This window comes from Sciurus vulgaris, assembly GCF_902686455.1.
Source record: "Sciurus vulgaris genome assembly, chromosome: 6".
Taxonomy (NCBI): domain Eukaryota; kingdom Metazoa; phylum Chordata; class Mammalia; order Rodentia; family Sciuridae; genus Sciurus; species Sciurus vulgaris.
The window spans coordinates 153,527,812-153,553,340 of NC_136466.1; the positions used below are offsets into that span (position 1 = coordinate 153,527,812).

The 25,529-nt window shown below is 35.8% G+C and overlaps 1 protein-coding gene, 1 long non-coding RNA gene and 1 pseudogene across 3 annotated transcripts in view; 2 read left to right on the forward strand and 1 right to left on the reverse strand.

Moving 5' to 3' along the window:
* Positions 1-25,529, forward strand: part of CDH12 (cadherin 12) — a 993,970-nt gene that overhangs the window by 764,394 nt on the left and 204,047 nt on the right. The gene's annotated exons all lie outside the window — the stretch shown is intronic.
* LOC306664256 (zinc finger CCHC-type and RNA-binding motif-containing protein 1-like) lies at positions 10,794-17,319 on the forward strand (annotated as a pseudogene). The gene is made up of 2 exons: positions 10,794-11,248; positions 16,937-17,319. The product of its transcript is annotated as a zinc finger CCHC-type and RNA-binding motif-containing protein 1-like (transcript).
* On the reverse strand, positions 14,811-22,898 carry LOC306664257. Its single transcript, XR_013764687.1, has 2 exons — positions 22,724-22,898; positions 14,811-15,126 (listed from the first exon to the last, which is right to left on the reverse strand). It is a non-coding gene; the product is annotated as an uncharacterized lncRNA (long non-coding RNA).

Below are 25,529 nucleotides of genomic sequence, written 5' to 3' on the forward strand. Positions count from 1 at the left end.
GTATATGATTCTCAATATAAAGTTGTAAATGATTTTTACAGGTATTTATACCTACTACATGAAGAAAAATATTCACTAATCTTTTAAGTCAGAAATAAAGTCAATATCAAGAAACAGAAATCCAACTATTATCCCTTAAAAAAAGAGGGATTTATTTTCCTTGTGTAAAAAGAAGCCCAGAGAAAGACACCCTAGTTTTGGTATAGTGACTCCATGGTAACATCATAAAATGAACTTGTAAATTGCCAATCCATTGAATCCAGCTTCTGTCTATTCATCATTTTATCAAGAAATGGAAAAAAATGAAAAACTGATAAAAATGAAACAAAACATCAAAAAGCACATACCAAATTAGTCTGTTCTTAAAAAAAAAAAAAAAAAAAAATGTTATCCTGAAAGACCTAAAAGGATTTTCCATGTTATCTCATTAAGAGAAATGCAGTCACATGTCTATCCTTGCTCTATTCTAGGAAGATAACGCTGTAATCTGACATACTGCTACCCAGGAAACAGCCCTCTGATAATGCATCCTATAATACAGAAGGATTCTATAAATAAGGAGAGGAAATGGATATTGGTTGCTCCCCTAAAAATAGCTCATTTTCAAGTTTGTAATCAGATGGCAAAAGGCTTTGATACTGTTAAAGGAATTGCTCAAGATAGAAGTTCACGGTGGAATAGAAGGTAGCATACCTCACTGTCTTTTATGATTTATGGATAAATATTATACTGAAAGCTATTACAATTACTGGTAGAAAACAGTGTGGAATCACATCTGCATTTTTACTCCCTATCTTCTAAATATGTTAGACTGAGCAAGTTATTTAGTTAGCATCTCTTGGCATTTGTTTTCTAATTCACAAAATCAGAGAAATTATAGAGTGAGAATATCAATTTGCATTTTATAGATGCAAATGATCAGATAACTCCCATTTTTTCTGAAAATTCATGAAATCAATTATATTTGCAATGACTAAGTAAAATATTTGGTAAAGGGAAAAATGAGTGTCAATAACATGTTCTTGATTTCTTCTGTATTCTAATAATATAAATAGGCCAAAAAATCTAAGTAAAAATATCTCTCCAATTTTAAAAACTGGCAGACTTCATTTTAATCTGAATAGATATTCAATAGAGTATAAGTACACTTTTGAAGGGGGAGAGAATAATAAGTTGAATTTCACATTGATGGTAACACACACACACACACACACAAGGTAGTATATGGCAGGTAAAGCATTTGTTCATTTTTTTAGACCATCATTTGTAGATTAAATGTAACAATTTTTATTATAGAAAGATTTGAAAGTCCTACCAATTGATAAATACTTTCAGCTACTAAAAACTCATACTCATTTATAACTGGGTCGTCAATCAACAATACCTATTTCATTTTATACCAGGAAACCACCATGGTTATAGAATGGTTCTAGAACCATTCTTACTGTGGTTAAAGCAAGAATCAAGAGTTGTAGTCTAGCTCTTGCTTTTCCATCTAGATCAAAAGCTAGCATGCCCAACAGCCTAATTTTCCTGCCCTCTGTGAGACTTACACATACCCATTGATCTGTTTTGTGTTGCATATCTTATTTTCTTTCAAGCAGATTTGATCCCGTCTCAGTGTCCCATGTGTCATTTTCATAATAGAAGTAGAGGTTGACTCAGGTCATCAAATATGAGAAGGACAGAAGAGAATAAAATTAAACACAAGGAAACATAGATGGCAGAAGATAAAGCATGACGGGACCTCAGTAATAATAGCAAAAGAGGTGGTCTCCTACAGAAATTGGGGAGAAGGAAGTAGGCACAATTACAGAGAAACTGGTTAATATTTACTGCTTTCTCTTTGTGTTGTAAAAAACCCTTAGCTTTTATTATCCACTTTAGTCCCCGCATTTGTCACAGTTATTCCCGTTTTATACACAAGAAGTTAACTCTTTTGTTCAAGGTCAGCTTGCTAAACACCTAAGCAGTTTAGTTCCAAAGTCTGTGCATTTAAATTATAGTCTACATTATAGCTACATAGAGATGACAAATAGATTAAAATATTTGCCTTCATCTACTGGTGAGGTTACTTCTTTGAGAAACTCCTTGATAAATTGACCTCTGCACATTTCTGGAAATTCCATAGCTCGTGAGCACCTGTAAGACTAGACCAGCAGTTCCAAAGAAATGCCTTTAACCGATGCTGCCACTAATACTAAGATTTATCACAGACATTACGGAAGACATTTAATGGCTACAGTACTCTTGGAGACATGTTCTGGGAATATATGTTTTAGACGCTGCAGTTCTTCTCAGATCAAATCATATTTCTTGTGAAAATAGCGTAGTGTTAACTGATGGAACATCAAACCTGAAGGGACTGTTCAAGGGGTTTGTATTTTGAGTTTAAAAAAAAAGTCAATTTTTACTTGCTCTTAGACTCATATTTTGAATCAAATGCTATTAGATGCAGTGGGAATGTTAGAAGAGACAGACTTGCATTTGTCTTTTGAATGTTGAGGCTTCATTTTTAAGATGATGATAAAAGCATGTGACAAAAATAAATCCAAAGATGATTGAACGATGATTTTCTCATGGTGGAACAATATATCTAGCTTACTTGATATCTGGCAAATCTGAGTTTAGAAAATACAACAAAACAAAAGTTAGTTTATAAAGAAAGAAAGTGCTACTATTGCTTTAATAAAATTCCCTTCAAATATCCTGTGTGACTTGTGAATGGGGGAAGCACTTCAGTCTGTGGATGGTGCTGGAGAACTGTTAAGGTCCTCATTAAAATTAAATGCCTTCTTGGTACAAGGGGAGTATTCAATTTCCTACCTGTGAGGTTTAAAAACAATTAAACCTGCATAAAATTTACTATACATGAAAACTTTCCTTATCAATGGTTTATTTTGATAGAAGTCTTTCCACTTACCATGAGAAGGGAAAGATAAGGAAAGGCAGAGAATACCGTCTTGGGTAACACAATCAAGGGGGGCACGGCCTCTCAGGAGACCCTCTGTGGTGCATTCAGTCAAGTGACATGAAAAATAGATTGTCTCTGTAGGGTTAAATTTGCTTTTATGTCAGAAACTATTTACTCCTGTTCCTCTTGAAAAGCTGGCCCTGGAAATACTGTAGAACAAAATTTTACCCGAACAAAATTTTTCCCAAACAAAAGAAAGTAGGCTGGTTTTTCAAATATTTTGGAAAGTTCATCTTCTTTTAAATTTATAGTATGACTTGTTATTATAATTAATCATGACACAAAGGTATTTGGCTCTATCATAAGCAGAAAATAATTTTTGTCATCTATACCATGTAAGTCAATTTGGGGTATAAAGATACAAGAGAAAATTAATCATAGTGATGATAATGAAAATAATACATAATTTACAGGCCAAAGAGTAGAATCACATTATTGCTTGGGTGTAAGTGCTTTTAACTTTTAAAATCTTAAACAAAATCCTCATATTTAGGGAAGAAGGAGCATTCTAGCTTTTTTCCTTTTATTTCCTTTGTCAACTATTTTTTATACTCCAGAGCTAAACATGGTTATCATTGCTCTTTTTGTTGTTATGTATATCAGCCGTGCCTATTTTAATTAAATTTGTAGGGTCGGAGAAGGGAAATTCAGGAGTTATATAGAAGAGTAAGAGAAAGAGAAGGATGAAGGATAATTTATACCCCATACATAACACTGAAGTTTCTGTCTTTCTCACAGCTAGGTTTTGTTCTCATATTGTAATCTCAATCCACCCAATTGGAAAAGTTCAAAATAGAACAGTCTTAAAAAATAAATAAATAAACTTGCTTCTGTATATCAAGTTTTCCTAGTTAAAACACACATACACACAAACACACACACACACAAAACTAAAAATTACTTGATATTATATAATACCCTTTAAACCTCCTACCCCACAATTGAAAACAACATTCTGAGGTGTGAAATCACTGTAGATTTTATAAGCAATCTTCAGTGGTCAGGACATTACTGAACACATAATAATCTATCAGCTTGGAACTTTTCTTATCAAGTTGGTTACATAATTGCAGTACAAACAGAATCAAATATCATACATTTTATTTGACTTTTTGTTATATGCTAAGGAAGAGAGACAGTGTACAGGTAAGGAGTGGAAAGTTTTCTTTCTCTATCAAAGTGATATAATTCCAGCTATATTCATGCATCTCAAGCTATTTATCACACAGTTTTCCATGGAGAAATATCATTTTTAAGTCTTGTCTATTATTGTTTACTTCAACTGTATAATGTATAGTAGAGTATTTATGGGTAAGATAAATTACACTGCAACTTTAATTTTTCAGGTTTATAACTCTCACTTGTGACATCGAAAATGAAGAGATTTAAAATCCATTTCAAGCATGTAACTATAATTTCATAAAATTTTATGTTCCCCAATATATAACATATAATAAAAGATGTGAAGTGCAGAAAATATTCACCATTTACTGTCTCCTCATGTCCACAAGTTTTGGGCCTTTTAAAATAGGGATAAACGTTGGGGAAATGGTTTTGGTTTTGTTGTTCAGAAATTCCAACATATAATACAAAGTAAAATAAAATAAAAGAAGAAATGGATTATTTAGTCTAGGTCAGAACACCTGAGTTTTGTTCTCACTCTCTGAACCTGGGAACTACAGCCTCTTGGATAAGTATTTTAATATGTAAAGCTTTGGTTTCCTCACTGACATTGCTAAGGAGAAAAGGAATTTAATGTCAAAGAAGAAAATTTGTATGAAATAGCACGAGTTTTGATAAAGTATTCAAAGAGAAAATATTAGTATGATTATTAACAAACTAACAACCCTTGTTTTTTGATTTATGTTTTTCTCTTCACACATACCCAAGTCTGAAAATAAAGCTTATATGTACTAATTTTACCCTGTTATTTTTCCTGTGCTACTAATGAGGCTTGAAATTGATGTCGTCCTTTCTAATCCCAGCATCGATCTAGTCTCAGTCCCTGATGCCTTTTGGTGTTACTGGCTTTTTCTCATATAAGTACTGTAATGCATTTATATATGAAATTATTATGAAATCCATTTAGTATAATTTATTTTACCTGAAACCATGAGAAAACTAAGCTCCTTTTACTTTGAAATGCATTAACTTTTATAGTAACATAATATTTTGATTTATTAAACATCATAAGGCTCCTTCCATGGGCCACCTAGTCAAAGCACTGACAGGTAATTCCATTTAGTATATTGGAAAGAATCCTGGGCAGAGAGTGGGATAACCCAGTTTCTATTCTGATTTCTGTAATTAACTAGCTCTATGATATTGGGAAAATCACTTAGCCTTTTTGATTCTCAATTTCCTCATTTGTGAAATGAAGTAATTGAAACAATGCTCTCTAAGGTACCTTTCAGTTCCAATGGCCTGATTTTATGCTATAACAGAAGCCATGCATGGAGGCTACTCTTATTTTTAAGTCTATAACTCCTTATCAATTCACATCACACTAATAGTCATTTTTTAATGTCTGATAATAAATATATTTTGATATGATAGATGCCTATAATCCTCTATTATAAAATTGAGGGACAGCTGACATGGGGCATAGCCCATCTCTCCAATTTGGGGGTTATGTGATAATCAAGACTGGCCTGTTCCAGAGTGATGGTGGATATAGATATAGAACAAGAATGAAGGAATCTAAACCTCAAATGTATAGCTTTGTTTGTTCTTTCAGCTTTGTGAACTGATAGGTATGTGAACTGACTGCTCAAAAGCCTTGTCATTCTTCATATTATGAATAGCCCAATAAATTTCAAACTCCATAAGTGGCCACTGTATACTCAGAACCAACAAATGATACGCCAACTACTCAGAGAAGGCTTCTGGATATAAAATGGGTGGCAACTTCATCATATCTGTAAGCATAGACAGATCATAGAGGCAAAAATACTCAACATTTTATAAGGCAATAAATGAAGCATGTTTTAAACTGAAATACAAATTATTTTGTGTTTTTTTGTGTGAGTAAAATAAAAACTTGGAATTAAAGAAAAATTACATTCAGTGAAAACTATTTTCCTTAAAAAGTAGGGTAAGGGAACATTTGCTTGTACATCAGCTAAATTATAATATTGTAAAGAATCAAACAGAAGTTATAAGTTTAGTTCTATGAGAAATTACATGTGTGACTGATTCTGAATTGGAAAGGGGGGATGGGAAGCAACTATAATCCATGATCCTGCTTCATTAAACATACATTCAGTATAATGAGGTGGCTGCTAGGCTTTCATTTTCAAAATTCCATGTTTAAATAAAGTGCTTAGAATGGCTGGCTTGGAGAATGCTGGTAGGGATCACAATAAAATTAATGAATCCATGCATTTGACTAAATTTAATTAACTGTCATTATTTAAATGGCAGAAGCACAGGTACACACAACAAAGTGGCAGGACAGCACAACATAAGATTTCATTTGCCTTTGTGCAAATATTTACATGATGAAAGTTCTATGCTCAATATTGAGCTTGTTACATACTACTTTCATGGTCTACAATTCCCTCTTCCACAAGATGTAGTTAACAGACATTTCATTTTGATCTAACATAAGAAAGAGTTGTTTCAAACTGGATAAAGGATGAAATAATATCAATAGTAAAATGTGCTGCATTGCTCTTTTGCCTTTAATGTAGAGCAAAAGATGCTCCAACCATGTTGATATTTGGGGACTTATTGATGCAGTTTTCCCTAAAATTCTGCAACTTGAATACTGCTGGAGTTCAAAAAATGTTGGTATCATGGAAAAAGTAGATGGGAAAAAAAAATGTGATTCTTTTTGTTTTTGGGTAACTTAGGCAGGATTTGTTTTTTTGTTTTGTTTTGTGTCTCTGATTTTTGTTCATTTTTAGACTAATAAAACCAAATTCATATTTAGGAGGTTTGGGGCTCTTATATATACAGAGTCAAGAATCTGCCCTGGAACTAACATGATGTTATCAGATCTGTTTCTTCTGTGCATTCCTTATTTCTCTTGTCTCAATTTCCCTTTGGGTAGAGGCTTCATTTCCTCCGATGTCAGAGGTACCTTTATGTGTTGTCCAGTGTAGGAGAAGAGGAGGGTGGACATCATCTTAGTAGTCAAGCGGCTATTCTTTTTGATTAGAAAGGTTGGTGGTACACCTGAGATCCTGGCCTATGTGGTGGCCAAAGGGACAACATGCAGCACCCATCAACATCAAAATATTGACAGAGATTAAAGTATCAATACAGAGTGCTCAATCAGAATCAGAGGAGGAGGGATACTAGAAAAAAAGTTAAACAATCAAACGAATTAAATAATGTTCCTCAAATCATGTCACATAACCAAGAAATGAAAATTGTCAATTTAAGCTAAAGACTTATTAACTTTTCTTTAAATGAAGTAATGTTAATATTAGGGATCTGTAGTGACTCTACACTCCACTCTGTTGTCATATTACAAACCCCCACAGACTTAGCAGCTTAGAACCATCCCCAATCATTAGTTCTTCCTTCTGCAGGCAGAGCTCCAGTCCCACACACCTGGCTCCTCTGAGCAGGATTTCACAAAATAGAAAACAAATTGTCAGTGAGGTTCTTAGGTTAAAAGATGCTTCCAAACTCATTCGGGTTGTTAGCTGAGCCACTTCCTTTCTAGCTGAGAATGGAGTCCCCATTTCACTGCAAGCTGTAAACTAGGGTCTATCTTCATCTCCTGAAGGTTGCTATTCAATCAGCAGCTCAAGTGCTGTTTCTTCTCCCCCAAGCCAGTGGAGGCACATCTGGTAGTGATACCGCCGTTTACCGGTGACGAGTTCTGCTCCTTCTAATGTTGAAGATTGAACACTAGAGAAGCACGCCAAGGCAAGCATATTAAGCAGGTTTTATTTAAAGCTAATAATACAGACTTCTCCCGGCAGGGAGAAGGGGGCCATGGCTGATGTTCTAAAGTCCCAAGAAGTGAGCGCACCCTACATCTTTTATAGGTTAAAGTCTCTTTTGTTCTCCAGCTCTCTTCCCCCTTATCTCTCCTTCCTGCCTGAGTGACTAGGCCTGGTTTTGCATTAAGTGAGAAACCATGGGCAGGGGGAGGGCCAGGGTGATTCAGGCAGGCAAGGGCCCAGGGGGCATTAATTAGCAGCTCCTGGCTTGCAGTCCTTGATAAAGGCAGGTAAATTTGGTAATCAATGGGCTCCGGAGATCCTTGACATTCCATTCTTCCAGGGGCAATTTCCAACTTCCAGAGGCAGATGATTTTATGGCCTCCATTTCCTTGATTTGACCCGATCCCCTATTTCTACACTAACTACCTGTTCCCAATTCTGGCTTCAGTAGCATTTCTAAACTGGAAAAAAACAAACAAACAAGAACAAAAGCAAAAAAACCTCTCTTTGACAGGTCTCATGTGCTTATTTAGGCCACAAAATGACCTCCTTATTTTAGGGTTAGTCATGCTATATAATACATCTTAACCATAGGAATGAAATCAAAACAGTTTTCACAGTCCTGGGGATTATACAGGGAACATATACCATCCTGCCTACTACCCCATATGTTGCAGTTCGATCATAATTGAGAAATGAAACATGATTTAGATTCAATTTAATGCTGAGTATGCTCACATTTAATGATCTAAAATTATACAATAAAATTATAAGCTAAATTTGAAATCTGGTTGGTTTCAAAACCTCTGTGTACGACTTACTCAGCAACCAATGTTACCTAGAGAAAGAGGAATTTTAAAAAGCAGCTAAAAAAATCAGTTAACAAACTTTCATTTTAATCTTGGAAATAATATAACTGTGAAATCAATAGCATTCATCAGTTTAGGAAAAATGTGTTATAAACACACAATCATACTCCAAACATGGATTCCATGATATTTTAGGATAATATTACTAACAAAAGCAATCAGATCTTAAAAGATTTATTCATATTTAAGGCCTCCCTCAATGTAAAATTATGCATCTGCTTTCATAATTCTGAATCCCTTTTTAAAATATAATGATCATTTCTGACCTTTTCAAATGCAATTGTCCAAAATCAGTTTCAGTCAGGCATTCTATGGTGTATATTTGCTAAAAGTAATGGAAGTTCAAGTCACAGCTTCTGTGACAGCTTTTCTTTATCTTTTTTTTTTTTTTTTCTATTTTCTTTTTCTTTAAAGGTGTCAAAGTAGAACTATTAGCTTTTCAGTGGTTTCCTGGGAGCCCTATTAGTTCTAGTGGGAAATAAGTGAATGATTCCTTCCTTAATGTATTTATAATGAGAGCTTTAGAAAAAAATCTCTAGCTCACCTGTATTTAGAAATAAGATGCTACTTACTGAATTATTGCTACTATTTCTCATTAATGCATTTAAATTTAGCAGTAAGATGACTCATTTTCATACTATTGAGCAGAAAGTGAATATGTAACATATAAATTATCATGCAAATAATGTAATATTGATGAAATACTTAAAGGATATAAGACTGAGAGACATGAATTTTTAACAATAAATTTGGCAAAAAAAAATGACTCATAAAGAAAGCAAGTTGTTTAAGTTCTTGGATTTATTTTTCGAACATTTGTGATATTATACTTCCAAATTCTGTTCAAAGTAGTTACTATAGATTGAAGTAAGGAAATAAAAGACTTCAACGATGTGGCTTTGTGCTTGAGCACACAAAAGCACTCCCCACATTAATGCTTGTAATAGAAAATGGGTCACCTTCAAACAAACCTTGAAAGTAAGCAGACCCTGCAATTTCAGGTTGTGTTCTTCAGAGCATTGTTTTATATTATGTATAAATACTTGGCCTTTTATTTATTTTTCAAAGATGTGATTTTGTGCGAAAAAAAGAAAATACAAATAACTTCTCTCTCATTTTTCTTTTACTTATATACACATATCTATATAAACATATTCATACATATCTATTTGTAAAGTTATTAGTTCATTGTGAGGAATAGCTTGATGACGATTTGTATAATTAAGTAGAAGTATTTTTTTTAAATAATAGACCCTTTTATCTTTCAAAGCAAATTACTGTGTAAATGATGTACACAACCTCAAGAAAAATGTTTTCATTGAAATATTAAGTAGAAGTATTTCATTTTTTTTTTAAATAATAGACCTTTTTATCTTTCAAAGCAAATTATTGTGTAAATGATGTACACAACCTCAGGAAAAATGTTTTCATTGAAATATTTTATTGACATAAAGGTAAATTATATTCTATTCAATGTAAATATTTTTCACTTTTGCCAGTTGACTAACAAGCAAAGCAAATATAAAATTAAGACTTGTAATAGTATTTGTAATTCTAAATATATTATTAAGACAGATAAATTCTAACTACAAACATAATACTTTTGTAAGTAAGGTAATAGTACATGCTTTAAATCATGTAAGATATGTGTAACTATAATTTCCACAGGAAAATATGATTTTAGTGTCATAAAAATATAAAAAAGTAACTGTTTTGAATGAATGCCTGTGTTGTCATGACCAAAGCTATTCACCACAGTATTCCTGTCTCCTGGGAGGAAGTATTGAATTGTGTTCTCTATTCTAGGGTCTTGTAAAATTACTAATGGACTGTACAAAGTGTTTTTGAATGAAATATTTTCATTCATTAATTTACAATAATACAAATCTTGTTTTGTTCAAACAAAATGATGTCACAAAAGTAATTCTTGGATAATTTCCATCTGTTGTTAATCTAATTCTCTGACCAAAGATGAAGGTTTATTTGGGTCATTTATAATTATTTTTTTCTTTCAAGACTAACAGTTTCAAAAGTTAAACCAAGGGTATTTTCGTCTGACCCCTGCCGAGACAGATGATGCCAAGTCCGCTGCCTGCGGCGAGGAAGAGTCAGGGTTGAGCCCCAGCTGAGCCGAGGCTGGTGGTCCTCTGGTCTCTCAGGCCGCCCCACCTAAAGAAATGAGTGGTGGCTTAGCTCCAAGTAAGAGCACAGTTTATGTATCCAACTTGCCCTTCTCCCTGACAAACAATGATTTATATCGGATATTTTCCAAGTATGGCAAAGTTGTGAAGGTTGCTATAATGAAAGACAAAGATACCAGGAAAAGTAAAGGGGTTGCTTTTATTTTTGGACAAAGACTCTGCACAAAACTGCACTAGAGCGATAAACAACAAACAGTTGTTTGGTAGAGTGATAAAGGCAAGCATTGCTATTGACAATGGAAGAGCAGCTGAGTTCATCCGAAGGCGAAACTACTTTGATAAATCTAAGTGTTAGGAATGTGGGTGCTGGGAAATGAACCCTAGACCTTGCTCATGCTAGGAAAGTGGACACTTAAGTTATGCTGTAAGGCCCCCAAAAAGGAAACCCCAACTCTGTCCCATGGATGGACGGCAACCCCAATCAACCCCAGGAGTCGTCACTTGATGCAAACCGCAAGAGGTGTTTATTCCAGCGCGCTGGGACCCAACTCATGACTCACGCAGGAGTCCAGGAGTCGAGTCCTAGCAGAAAATCTTGCAGGTTTATAAAGGCAGAGACCACACATCGGGAGGGGTCGCACATGAAAGGGAAAAGGGGGACAAAGCTGCCGGGAAATTTCAAAGGGGGTCTGGGTTTGCTGATAACATACAACATGTTTCACAATGTTTTACAACAGGGTGTAGATTCTGGTGTCTTAACTGCCTGAATACTATCTTGCTCCAATTACTCTTTTACTCTCTGTTTGGGGCTGTTTCCTGGAACAGCTTTAAGGGCTTTGTTCCCATTACTGGGAGGGAAACCTTAGGGAGTTGAGATAAAACAGACAGCTTAAAAAAAAATGTCCATTCTTTCATTTCCCCATTTTCTTTTCTGGTAAGTTCTAATCATGGAACTTCTGTCTCTGTATACTCTTCTCCAAAGCTATTCCTTGGTGGAAGGACTGGTATTGTTGCCTGAGCATTTGTACCTGTACAGCACTTACTCTTTCCCTGATGAAGGTGACTAGGCGATTTCAGGCAGGCAAGAGCCCAGGGAGCACCAATTAGCAGCCACTTGTTTGCAGTCCTTGATAAACAGTCCTTGATAAAGGCAGGTAAATTTGGTAATCAATGGCCCTGGAGATCCTTGACATTCCATTCTTCCAGGGGCAGTCTCCAACTTGCAGAGGCAGATGACTTTATGGCTTCATTTCCTCGATTTGACCCGATTCCCTATTTCTACACTAACTACCTATTCCCAATTCTGGCTTCATTTCCCCCCTTTAGCTTTAGGAACCCATAACTGCTTGTTAAGGAAATGAAAAGGGGCGTCGGTCATTCTGGCTGCTTCGAAGCTGAATGGGGGCAGCAAGGGGCAAGCAGTTTGGAGTTCCTTCTTTTTAAAAAATCAGGTAAATCGAGGGGTCCCAGGAAGAAGCCTGGTTGGATAAGAGCAGGTTGTAAAGTCATCTGGGGATGGGTGCTTCTATGATAGAAGAACAAAAAGATATGAGTACTGAAATGAGATTAGTACAAAGTAAATGTTGCAGCATCTGAAACATGCCACTGAGTATCATGAAAATGACAGAAGTTAATCTCTCACCAGGAGGTGAAAGAACTGAGAAATTGTTCCCATAACTAGGCCTAGCAAAGGCTGGAGAGGACAAGGCCTTTATTTGGGGATTTTAACATTGTCCAGGTTATCAGGAATGTAAACACAACATTTAACTCTTAATGTCATAGATGTCCCCAGAAAATATAGTTAAGCTACTTAATGTCATCTGATTTTGTAAAATATCCCTTTATTGGTATAACCTGTGTGTAGTAGAGATCTCTATACTTCTGTTACTTAGGAATAGATAATCATACTAGCAAACATAGATTAAGTCTACCTGTGTAGCTTAGGAAGGTCTGCAGGCCTTAAACTGACTAAAAACTTCTGACTCTGGCAGTTTCTCTTGATAGTTATCAGGCACATTTGCTGAAGAATCTTTCTCTCATTTGTAGCTTCCAGTCTATTCTAGTGGGCTAGTACAAGTGTACATCTTAAGTTACATTTAACTATTATTTCCTTTAAATGCCCAAGAATGGCTATATTTTGGTTTTAACTGTTTTGCTGGGTATCTAAGATCAAGCTGGTCAAATTGACCTGGTTCCTGTCTTGTTAAAGAGTCAGCTGAGTTCCTACAGGGGTCACTCGTACAGAACTTAAGAGCAGCTCCTTAGCTCCACCAGTGACTTTGATTAGGCAGGGTCTCTTGATGAGGTGACTTCCTTTAGAAGCATCAAGGGATGTTTCCCTTTTTCTGTGACCCTCCTCTGCAGCAGATGCACTGGGTGATTTTTCATCCTCTAGTCTCAACAATCTCCTTGATCAGGAGGTTGTGTGACCCAGAGTTGCAACGCTCCTTAGAGAAGTTCTCTTATTCCCTGGGTTCAGGCTGACGTTGAGGGCAAGACCCAAATATGGACTTTTCTTGACCTCTGTATTTAATTCCAATCTCTAAGTTTGATCTTAATTATCCAGCAAGCCAGTCTCACCAGTCATAAAGTAAGAGTACTGGCTTTAACTTCAATGTCTATAACTTTACAGTTATTTACCCTTTTATCTAACTGGAGTCTGCATTAGTACTGGAAATTACCACTATCTATTCTATAGGTGATGGCTTATTATCACAAGTTACCTAGGTTGTGTGTTCTTGGAGCAGCTACTTCTGCAAAACATTAACAGGTAACAGTTTTACAAAATGAAATTAGCAAGAGTAAAAATATATTCAGCTTGTATAATAGCTATCTTGAATTTTGATTGAGAACTACATTCTATCCCCTATTTGAGATCACAGTACTTTTACATCAAGAACCAATCTTTTGACTATAACTTTAAATAAGCTAAAGTCTGACTTATTTTGGAGTTACTCTAACATGCAGTAAGGTGGGAGGCAGAGCCTTATCTCAGGTAAGGCAGGGCTCTTTACAGATCTTAAGTGTTCTAATTCTGATGTTGATCTTTGCTTCTCCTTAAATATCATTAAGTAGTTTACATATACTGTTTCCTGAGTCTATATAAACTTTATAATTAACACAATTTAACATAGTATCTAAAACATGAATCAAAGAAAGGCTGAGAGAGCTTTTAACTTTCCTTTTGTGTGATTAAGTGGCAAAATGTTTTCATGTTTCTTTCATGTTTCACAATATTAACCTTTAAACAAATCAGACTCTAATGTTTAGAAATACATTTACATTTGAAATTCTTTATCTCAGTGTAAAAAGTAACAAATTTTACACATACCCTATTGATAGCAGGTCCTATAATAGAACATTAAATGATAGAAATAAATCCCCAATAAAGTTTACTCTTTATAAGTTTAAGATTACCATTACAGATAAGTTTAATCTGGAGAATAGCAGAGCTTAATAAATTCCTTGCTTTAAAAACTTGTGGTCCTGAAAAATATGAACACATTTAATATACAACTAGTGACCATTTCACAATTACCTTGACACTTTTATCTTACCAAATTTAGTTTTTAAAGAAAAATGTAGACTCTGTAACATAGTACAATACTCTATAACAGTTGTTTAACCATAATTGTATACATCTCAATTTTTAAGACTAATTGTTCTAAAGAAAACACTTAATATACACAAAGTTAAGAGTAAATTAGTGTTTCAAATCCTTGTCATTTTACCATGTCATTCTACCATATAGATTAAACTTTGGTGTATATCAGAACATTAGTATCTCACCTTAGGAAAAACCTTAAATAGTTTTAGCTGTCTCACATACATATAACCAACTTAGTTACACGCAAACTTGTTGAAACTTGCCCTTTACTTTACACAGACATTCTTAGCACTTACTTAGACCCTCATGTATTTCATCACACAAGCACTTTCTTACCCAGAAACATTTCCTTTTCCCTTTTACTAAATATATTTCCATACCCAGAACCTTTTATTTTCTCTTTCCTATCTGTTGACCCCTTTTTGTTCACATTCTGAAACAACTCTTATGAAATTTCTGAATTTAGATAAATTACTCTATTTTAATAAGATTAAATATTCTGTTGTTTATAGTACTTTAATTGAAACACAGTTGAAACTTTTGGGACCCTTTGTATATAGAATTGCACTTGTTAGGACATAACTCTTAGTAACCTTGTTTTTAGTTTAGTGATGACACAAAGCAAGTTTAAACCCTTTTACTTACTAACCTGTGAAAACACCAATAATGTTTTAGTATGATACCCCTTGGAATTTAAGGAGTTAAAAGTACTTGATGTTATTTAACAATTAGCATTTTAACTTTCTAAATTAATCTGATGTCTCTACAAACACATTTGAGTAATCCCATACATGTTAACTCTAATTCACTTATTCTGTAAAACCCAAGATATCAGAAAAGTGTCCTGAACAGTATTTGCTGTCTCTTTCCTGTTGAAGAAAAGTCCTAGAAACAATTGATATTAGACACTTTATTAATATCAATATTTTATTAGCTTGACCACCTAGAGACTTGTGAGTTATTTTCAAAGACATTTTGCTTTTATTAGTTTACCCAATTTGAACCTTTTTAAATCATGTGAATTAAAAGTATCTGGATCCATTTTTAAATTTTAATTTTAGGAGTGCTCAGTTTTGATACAGACAAAACATGACATCAGACAGCACAACATACAAATAACACAAAATCAAGGCCTTGTAACTTTATAGGTGAATCTCCATTGTAATGTAACAGATGTTCAAAAACTCTAGTTGAATAAAAAATAGAACTGATCAAAAAAATCATGAGCTCAAAAAAACATATAATTAAAAATATAGCATTTACTTTGCTGGAGTTTTAAAGACTCTTTTTACCTTTTCTTTCCCTGGGTTTGAGACCGGTCTCCTACTGAGCCTTTAGGCTTCTTTTATTTATATTTCAATGTAAGCCTTGACTGAGATCTGGAAGGATCTAACAGGTTTTAACAGAAACTTTGTGTCTAAGGCATTTTAGCCATCTCATCAGGACAGGTTGGATGTTAAAGAAAATTATGAGACCTTATTTTTTCATTACTTTTGAGACTGAAGCTACTTTGCTAAGTTACCCTTCAGGGCTGTCAGGAGGGGGAGTCCAGAGAAGGAACCTTTGGGGTCCACCCGAGAGTAGCCCGGGCCGAGAACCCCCCAGTTGTTCCAACCCTTCCTCCACCTCCGCCACAAACACACAACAGAACCAGATACAGACGGGCGCCAATCTCTGATCCACCAATTGAACCCCATCAGCGCCCTTACTGACGGAGACTACCAGGCATCCCTGGCTCTCCTTCCACCCTTAGGGCGTCCCCCAGGGCTGCAACCTGTGGCCCCCCAGGCACGTCTACCGACCACTGTCCGGCCACTCTCACGAGTCACCGAACGGTTGCCACCGAAACCGAAAGCGCGCTCACAGAACCAGACCAAGTAACAAAACACAAGACAAAGACAGACAACTTCGGGGTACCCCTTCTTACCTCCAAGGTGACTCCGCGGGTGAGGGGGGCCGTCTTATCCCGGACGAGCCCCCAAATGTAAGGCCCCCAAAAAGGAAACCCCAACTCTGTCCCATGGATGGACGGCAACCCCAATCAACCCCAGGAGTCGTCACTTGATGCAAACCGCAAGAGGTGTTTATTCCAGCGCGCTGGGACCCAACTCATGACTCACGCAGGAGTCCAGGAGTCGAGTCCTAGCAGAAAATCTTGCAGGTTTATAAAGGCAGAGACCACACATCGGGAGGGGTCGCACATGAAAGGGAAAAGGGGGACAAAGCTGCCGGGAAATTTCAAAGGGGGTCTGGGTTTGCTGATAACATACAACATGTTTCACAATGTTTTACAACAGGGTGTAGATTCTGGTGTCTTAACTGCCTGAATACTATCTTGCTCCAATTACTCTTTTACTCTCTGTTTGGGGCTGTTTCCTGGAACAGCTTTAAGGGCTTTGTTCCCATTACTGGGAGGGAAACCTTAGGGAGTTGAGATAAAACAGACAGCTTAAAAAAAATGTCCATTCTTTCAATGCCTGTCCTAAAAATATGCTTGGAGAACGGGAGCCTCCAAAAAAGAAAGAAAAAAAGAAAAAAAAAGAAAATTCCTGAACCAGAAGAAGAAATTGAAGAAGTAGAAGAAAGTGATGATGAAGGGGAAGCTCCTGCTCTTGACAGTCTCAGTCAGGCCATTGCATTTCAGCAAGCCAAAATTGAAGAACAAAACAAATGGAAACCCAGTGCAGGGGGTCCCTCAACATCGGATGATTCAAGACGCCCAAGGATAAGGAAAAGCACATATTTCAGTGATGAGGAAGAACTTAGTGATTAAAATTGTATTTATTATGTAAATATCTTAAAAATAAAAAAAAATCTTGGAGTATAAAGTTCAAAAAAAAAAAAAAAAAAGTTAAACCAAAAATACTGTGTAATCAAATTAAATGTGATCTAATAGTTCAAGTGCTAGTCCAAAGACATGGGGTTGAAATACCTGGTTTGTATTTTGGCTTTGTCTTTCTATTTGTGCACCTGGAACTTTTAGCCTGATTGTGTCTTGCTTTCTCTCTCTACAAAAGAAAGAAGATAATAGCAATGCACTGATACAATTACTCTGGGTATTAAAGTGATTTTAGACATAAAAAGCATTATAAAATTACCTAGCAAAAAATAAAAGCTCAATAAGGATTTCTATTATTATTTTGAAATCAATTAGTTTTGTCATATGCATTAATATAAATTAATATAAATTGAAACAAATATTGCTAGATTGGGCTTATTTGGATGTAAACAGAGAGAACCAAAACAAATATAAAGTCAAATCATCTAAAGTATCCTTACAAAATAAATATATATATTATGATCCCTATTTTGCATACAAAGAGTGAAATACAAAGAAATTCAGTAATTTACACAATAAATAGCACAGAGGTGATAAGTGATCATTCTAGGATTCTAATTCCCAGATAATTATTATCCATTATCATGAATTTTAAATCATTCTATGTTGTGTTTCTCTACATACTAAAACATAAAGGGAAACCAAAAGATCAAATATTTTTATGTGTTTGTTTCTTTATTAATTTATAAGTTCATGAAACCATTACTGAGCATGAAACACATGTCCTTTATTTCATCAGTTAGAAACACAAAAACCGGTTAAGTCCAAATGTATCTAATCCCTTATACCAAGTAAAACAAAAAACAACCAAACTTTGACAACCAAAGTCACACCAACACTGAGGTAAATCTGAGACAAATAATAGAAGTATTAAAACTTGGCAGGAACAGGAAGAAAGGGTGCGTCAGTCAGAGAAAGAATAAGATTAAACAGAAGGATTTGATATCAATATATAACACTTTCGTTGTCAAATATTCTGAATTGAATATGACATCTTTCAACCAAATCTGTGTCTATTTAAGCATAAGATAAAGCCACTTGTAGAATTGGTACAATCTAGGGTATATTTCATTGAAAACAAGAAAACTTATTTCATCTTTGTTAAGGTCATTTTATCCTGGTAACAATGCACTAACTTGAAAATCACATATATTTGAAATATTAACACACTTAAAATTACTATTTTTGGCAGAGAAATTATTTTGTTTTTAAATTTAGGTAGAGGCAATGGAAAGGGTGGATAGTGTGAATTGGCAGTGTCTTTAACAACCTGAGGACTCCTGGTCAGGAAAGAGGCAGCCTACATTTAGTCTAGAAATAAATGTCAAACCCAGTGATTAGCAAACACAGAGAAAAGACTAGTAAAAACATTCACTTGATGAAAACTAATTAACTGTTTTAAATGAAGAAGATCCCTTGATACACAAAACTCAATCACCTTCACAATAATTAGGTAAATTTGTTAGAAGAAAAAATTTCCTAATAAGCTAAAGAACTGCAAAACAGTAAACGTTTCTCACATTTTATGTGAGCTTAATGTGTGCACTAATTATTTTCATTTCTAGAAGAATAACTAATATGTGCTCTTATTTAATTATTGTTTTCTACTTATGATGTAAGGCCCCCCAAAAAGGAAACCCCAACTCTGTCCCATGGATGGACGGCAACCCCAATCAACCGCAGGAGGCGTCACTTGATGCAAACCGCAAGAGGTGTTTATTCCAGCGCGCTGGGACCCAACTCGAGGAGTCGAGTCCCGAGCAGAAAATCTTGTAGGTTTATAAAGGCAGAAACCACACATCGGGAGGGGTCACACATGAAAGGGGGAAAAGGGGGAACAAAGCTGCCAGGAAATTTCAAAGGGGGTCTGGGTTTGCTGATAACATACAACATGTTTCACAATGTTTTACAACAGGGCGTAGATTCTGGTCAATAGTTTCTGGTAATCATACTGTTTGAGCACTATCTGGCTATCAGGCTCAATTTACTCTTTTACTCTCTTTTTGGGGCTGTTTCCTGGAACAGCTTTAAGGGCTTTGTTCCCATTACTGGGAGGGAAACCTTAGGGAGTTGAGATAAAACAGACAGCTTAAAAAAATGTCCATTCTTTCATTTCCCCATTTTCTTTTCTGGTAAGTTCTAATCATGGAACTTCTGTCTCTATATGCTCTTCTCCAAAGCTATTTCCTTGGCGGAGGGACTGGTATTGTTGCCTAAGCATTAGTACCTATACAGCACTTACTCTTTCCCTGATGAAGGTGACTAGGTGATTTGATTTCAGGCAGGCAAGAGCCCAGGGGGCGGGCCACCAATTAGCAGCCCCTTGTTTGCAGTCCTTGATAAACAGTCCTTGATAAAGGCAGGTAAATTTGGTAATCAATGGCCTCCGGAGATCCTTGATATTCCATTCTTCCAGGGGCAGTTTCCAACTTCCAGAGGCAGATGATTTTATGGCCTCCATTTCCTTGATTTGACCCGATCCCCTATTTCTACACTAACTACCTGTTCCCAATTCTGGCTTCATTCCCCCCTCTAATCTCAGGAACTCCATGCTGCTGGGGAAGGAGGTTGATGACCGCTCTAGCTTCTTCGAGCTGGAAGTGGGTGGTGTGGGGCAAGCAGCTTGGAGTTCCTTTTCTAAAAATCGGGTCAATCAAGGGGTCCCAGGAATAAGCCTGGTTGGGGAAGAGCAGTTTGTAAAGTCATCTGGGGGCGGCTGCTTCTATGATAGAAGAACAAAAAGACATGAGTACTGAAATGAGATTAGCACAAAGTAAATGTTGCAGCATCTGAAACATGCCACTGAGTATCATGAAAATGACAGAAGTTAATCTCTCACCAGGAGGTGGAAGAACTGAGAAATTGTTCCCATAACTAGGCCTAGCAAAGGCTGGAGAGAACAAGGCCTTTATTTGGGGACTTTAACATTGTCATAAATGTCCCCAGAAAATATAGTTAAGCTACTTAATGTCATCTGATTTTGTAAAATATCCCTTTATTGGTATAACCTGTGTTTACTAGAGATCTCTATACTTCTGTTACTTAGGAATAGATAATCATACTAGCAAACATAGATTAAGTCTACCTGTGTAGCTTAGGAAGGTCTTAAACTGACTAAAAACTTCTGACTCTGGCAGTTTCTCTTGATAGTTATCAGGCACATTTGCTGAAGAATCTTTCTTTCATTTGTAGCTTCCAGCCTTTATTCTAGTGGGCTAATACAAGTGTACATCTTAAGTTACATTTAATTATTATTTCCTTTAAATACCCAAGAATGGCTATATTTTGGTTTTAACTGTTTTGCTGGGTATCTAAGATCAAGCTGGTCAAATTGACCTGGTTCCTGTCTTGTTAAAGAGTCAGCTGAGTTCCCACAGGGGTCACTCGTACAGAACTTAAGAGCGGCTCCTTAGCTCCACCAGTGACTTTGATTAGGCAGGGTCTCTTGATGAGGTGACTTCCTTTAGAAACATCAAGGGATGTTTCCCCTTTTCCATGACCCTCCTCTGCAGCAGATGCACTGGATAATTTTTCATCCTCTAGTCTCAACAATCTCCTTGATCAGGAGGTTGTGTGACCCAGTGTTGCAACGCTCCTTAGAGAAGTTCTCTTATTCCCTGGGTTCAGGCTAACGTTGAGGGCAAGACCCAAATATGGACTTTTCTTGACCTCTGTATTTAACTCCAATTTCTAAGTTCCATCTTAATTATCCAGCAAGCCAGTCTCACCAGTCATAAATTAAGAGTAATGGGCTTTAACTTTAATGTCCATAACTTTACAGTTATTTACCCTTTTATCTAACTGGAGTCTGCATTAGTACTGGAAGTTACCACTATTTATTCTATAGGTGATGGCTTATTATCACAAGTTACCTAGGTTGTTTGTTCTTGGAGCAGCTACTTCTGCAAAACATTAACAGGTAACAGTTTTACAAAATGAAATTAGCAAGAGTAAAAATATATTCAGCTTGTATAATAGCTATCTTGAATTTTGATTGAGAACTACATTCTATCCCCTATTTGAGATCACAGTACTTTTACAACAAGAACCAATCTTTTGACTATAACTTTAAATAAGCTAAAGTCTGGCTTATTTTGGAGCTATTCTACAAACAGTGAGGTGGGAGGCAGAGCCTTATCTCAGGTAAGGCGTGGCTCTTTACAGATCTTAAGTGTTCTAATTCTGATGTTGATCTTTGCTTCTTTTCCTTAAATACCATTAAGTAGTTTACATATACTGTTTCCTGAGTCTATATAAACTTTATAATTAACACAATTTAACATAGTATCTAAAACATGAATCAAAGAAAGGCTGAGAGAGCTTTTAACTTTCCTTTTGTGTGATTAAGTGGCAAAATGTTTTCATGTTTCTTTCATATTTCACAATATTAACCTTTAAACAAATCAGACTCTAATGTTTAGAAATACATTTACATTTGAAATTCTTTATCTCAGTGTAAAAAGTAACAAATTTTACACATACCCTATTGATAGCAGGTCCTATAATAGAACATTAAATGATAGCAATAAATCCCCAATAAAATTTACTCTTTATAAGTTTAAGATTACCATTACAGACAAGTTTAATCTGGAGGATAGCAGAGCTTAATAAATTCCTTGCTTTAAAAACTTGTGGTCCTGAAAAATATGAACACATTTAATATACAACTAGTGACCATTTCACAAATACCTTGACACTTTTATCTTACCAAATTGAGTTTTTAAAGAGAAATGTATACTCTGTAACAAAGTACAATACTCTATAATAGTTGTTTAACCATAATTGTATACACCTCAATTTTTAAGACTAATTGTTCTAAAGAATAAACTTAATAGACACAAAGTTAAGAGTAAATTAGTGTTTCAAATCCTTGTCATTTTACCATGTCATTCTACCATATAGATTAAACTTTGGTTTATATCAGAACGTTAGTATTTCACCTTAGGAAAAACCTACAATAGTTTTAGCTGTCTCACATACATATAACCAACTTAGTTACACACAAACTTGTTTAGACTTGCCCTTTACTTACACACAGACTTTCTTAGCACTTACTTAGACCCTCATGTATTTCATCACACAAGCACTTTCTTACCCAGAAACATTTTCTTTTTCCTTTTACTAAATATATTTCCATACCCAGAACCTTTTATTTTCTCTTTCCTATTCGTTGACCCCTTTTTGTTCACATTCTGAAACAACTCTTATGAAATTTCTGAATTTAGATAAATTACTCTATTTTAATAAGATTAAATATTCTGTTGTTTATAGTACTCTAATTGAAACACAGTTGAAACTTTTGGGACCCTTTGTATATAGAATTGCACTTGTTAGGACATAACTCTTAGTAACCTTGTTTTTAGTTTAGTGATGACACAAAGCAAGTTTAAACCCTTTTATTTACCAACCTATGAAAACACCAATAATGTTTAAGTATGATACCCCATGGAATTTAAGGAGTTAAAAGTACTCGATGTTATTTAACAATTAGCATTTTAACTTTGTAAATTAATCAGATGTCTCTACAAACACATTAGAGTAATCCCATACATGTTAACTCTAATTCACTTATTCTGTAAAAAAACAAAGATATCAGACAAGTGTCCTGAATAGTATTTGCTGTCTCTTCCCTGTTGAAAAGTCCTAGAAACAATTGATATTAGACATTTTATTAACATCAATATTTTATTAGCTTGACCACCTAGAGACTTGCAAGTTATTTTCAAAGACATTTTACTCTTATTAGTTTACCCAATTTGAACCTTTTTTAAATCACATGAATTAAAAGTATCTGGATCCATTTTTAAATTTTAATTTTAGGAGCGCTCAGTTTTGATACAGACAAAACATGACATCAGACAGCACAACATACAAATAACACAAAATCAAGCCCTTGTAACTTTATAGGTGAATCTCCATTGCAGTGTAACAGATGTTCAAAAACTCTAGTTGAATAAAAAATAGAACTGATCAAAAAATCATGAGCTCAAAAAAACATATAATTAAAAATATAGCATTTACTTTACTGGAGTTTTAAAGACTCTTTTTACCTTTTCTTTCCCTGAGACCGGTCTCCTACTGAGCCTTTAGGCTTCTTTTATTTATATTTCAATGTAAGCCTTGACTGAGATCTGGAAGGATCTAACAGGTTTTAACAGAAACTTTGTGTCTAAGGCATTTTAGCCATCTCATCCAGACAGGTTGGATGTTAAAATTATGAGACCTTATTTTTCATTACTTTTGAGACTGAAGCTACTTTGCTAAGTTACCCTTCAGGGCTGTCGGGAGGGAGAGTCCAGAGAAGGAACCTTTGGGGTCCACCCGAGAGTAGCCCGGGCCGAGAACCCCCCAGTTGTTCCAACCCTTCCTCCACCTTGTCCGCCACAAACACACAACAGAACCAGATACAGACGGGCGCCAATCTCTGATCCACCAATTGAACCCCATCAGCGCCCTTACCGACGGAGACTACCAGGCGTCCCTGGCTCTCCTTCCACCCTTAGGGCGTCCCCCAGGGCTGCAACCTGTGGCCCCCCAGGCACGTCTACCGACCACTGTTCGGCCACTCTCACGAGTCACCGAACGGCTGCCACCGAAACCAAAAGCGCGCTCACAGAACCAGACCAACTAACAAAACACAAGACAAAGGCAGACAACTTCGGGGTACCCCTTCTTACCTCCAAGGTCGACTCCGCGGATGAGGGGGGCCGTCTTATCCCGGACGAGCCCCCAAATGTAAGGCCCCCCAAAAAGGAAACCCCAACTCTGTCCCATGGATGGACGGCAACCCCAATCAACCGCAGGAGGCGTCACTTGATGCAAACCGCAAGAGGTGTTTATTCCAGCGCGCTGGGACCCAACTCGAGGAGTCGAGTCCCGAGCAGAAAATCTTGTAGGTTTATAAAGGCAGAAACCACACATTGGGAGGGGTCACACATGAAAGGGGGAAAAGGGGGAACAAAGCTGCCAGGAAGTTTCAAAGGGGGTCTGGGTTTGCTGATAACATACAACATGTTTCACAATGTTTTACAACAGGGCGTAGATTCTGGTCAATAGTTTCTGGTAATCCTACTGTTTGAGCACTATCTGGCTATCAGGCTCAATTTACTCTTTTACTCTCTGTTTGGGGCTGTTTCCTGGAACAGCTTTAAGGGCTTTGTTCCCATTACTGGGAGGGAAACCTTAGGGAGTTGAGATAAAACAGACAGCTTAAAAACATGTCCATTCTTTCAATGATTACACTTTTGGCCTCTCTCTCCTTTCTTTCTTTTACCTCTCCGTATTTTTCTTTTACTATTCCACAGACAACTTTTTATTTTTTGCCTCAACACCTTATACGTGCTTGTTCCCTGATTTTCTTTTAAACCCTTGATTTTCTATCTTGAAATGCCTTGCTGTTTCTTGGAATACCCAGTGATATCTCAGAATTCTTCCTATATACAGAAAATTAGAAAGTTAAGCAATATTTCTTATGTTGAATCTTGTCTAGATATTCTCTGATATTGAATAACTGACCAAAATAATCTGTGGTGCTATTTTATGGGGATTGGAAGGTGACTTTCTTCTGCAATATTTCACTCTATTTTGATTTACCGCTGCAGGTTCAGATATATTACACGTGGTACAAATCAATTTTGGACATATTCTGTGATATAACAGACTTCTTTCTACCTCTTTTAAGGTGCTTATTATATTAGATTGTTTCAAAGGGCTATGTGCAAGAGATTTTTTTTTTTTTAAATTGTTAATTAGTAGATCCATTTGGGGAAGAAATGCATTAAATATTGATCTGTGAATTGTCATTCTCTCTCCTTCAATAAGCAACATGAAAAAGAGGTATGGGTTATCCAAAGTTCATAAACTGAATATATTTCTTCTTTGAAGTGGTTTAGCATTATAGATATATTTACAGCAATCATGAAACTTGATAGAAAATTGTTTGATTATTAAAATGATCCCACTAAGGACGATTAAGGGGTTGATTTATAGAAAGCAGATAATAATTTCACATATTAAATATTAGTAAGAAATAAAGGCAGAAAAAATAAGACCCCAATTTTTTCTTCCCATGAAACAGACCTTAGGGATAAAAATGTCAGTTATAGACAGAAATCGAGACTGTTGCAATTTGCTACCTTTTCTTTCTTCAGATATTGCTCTGAGACCCAACATCATCTCCCTAGTCCTCTCTTAGGAAG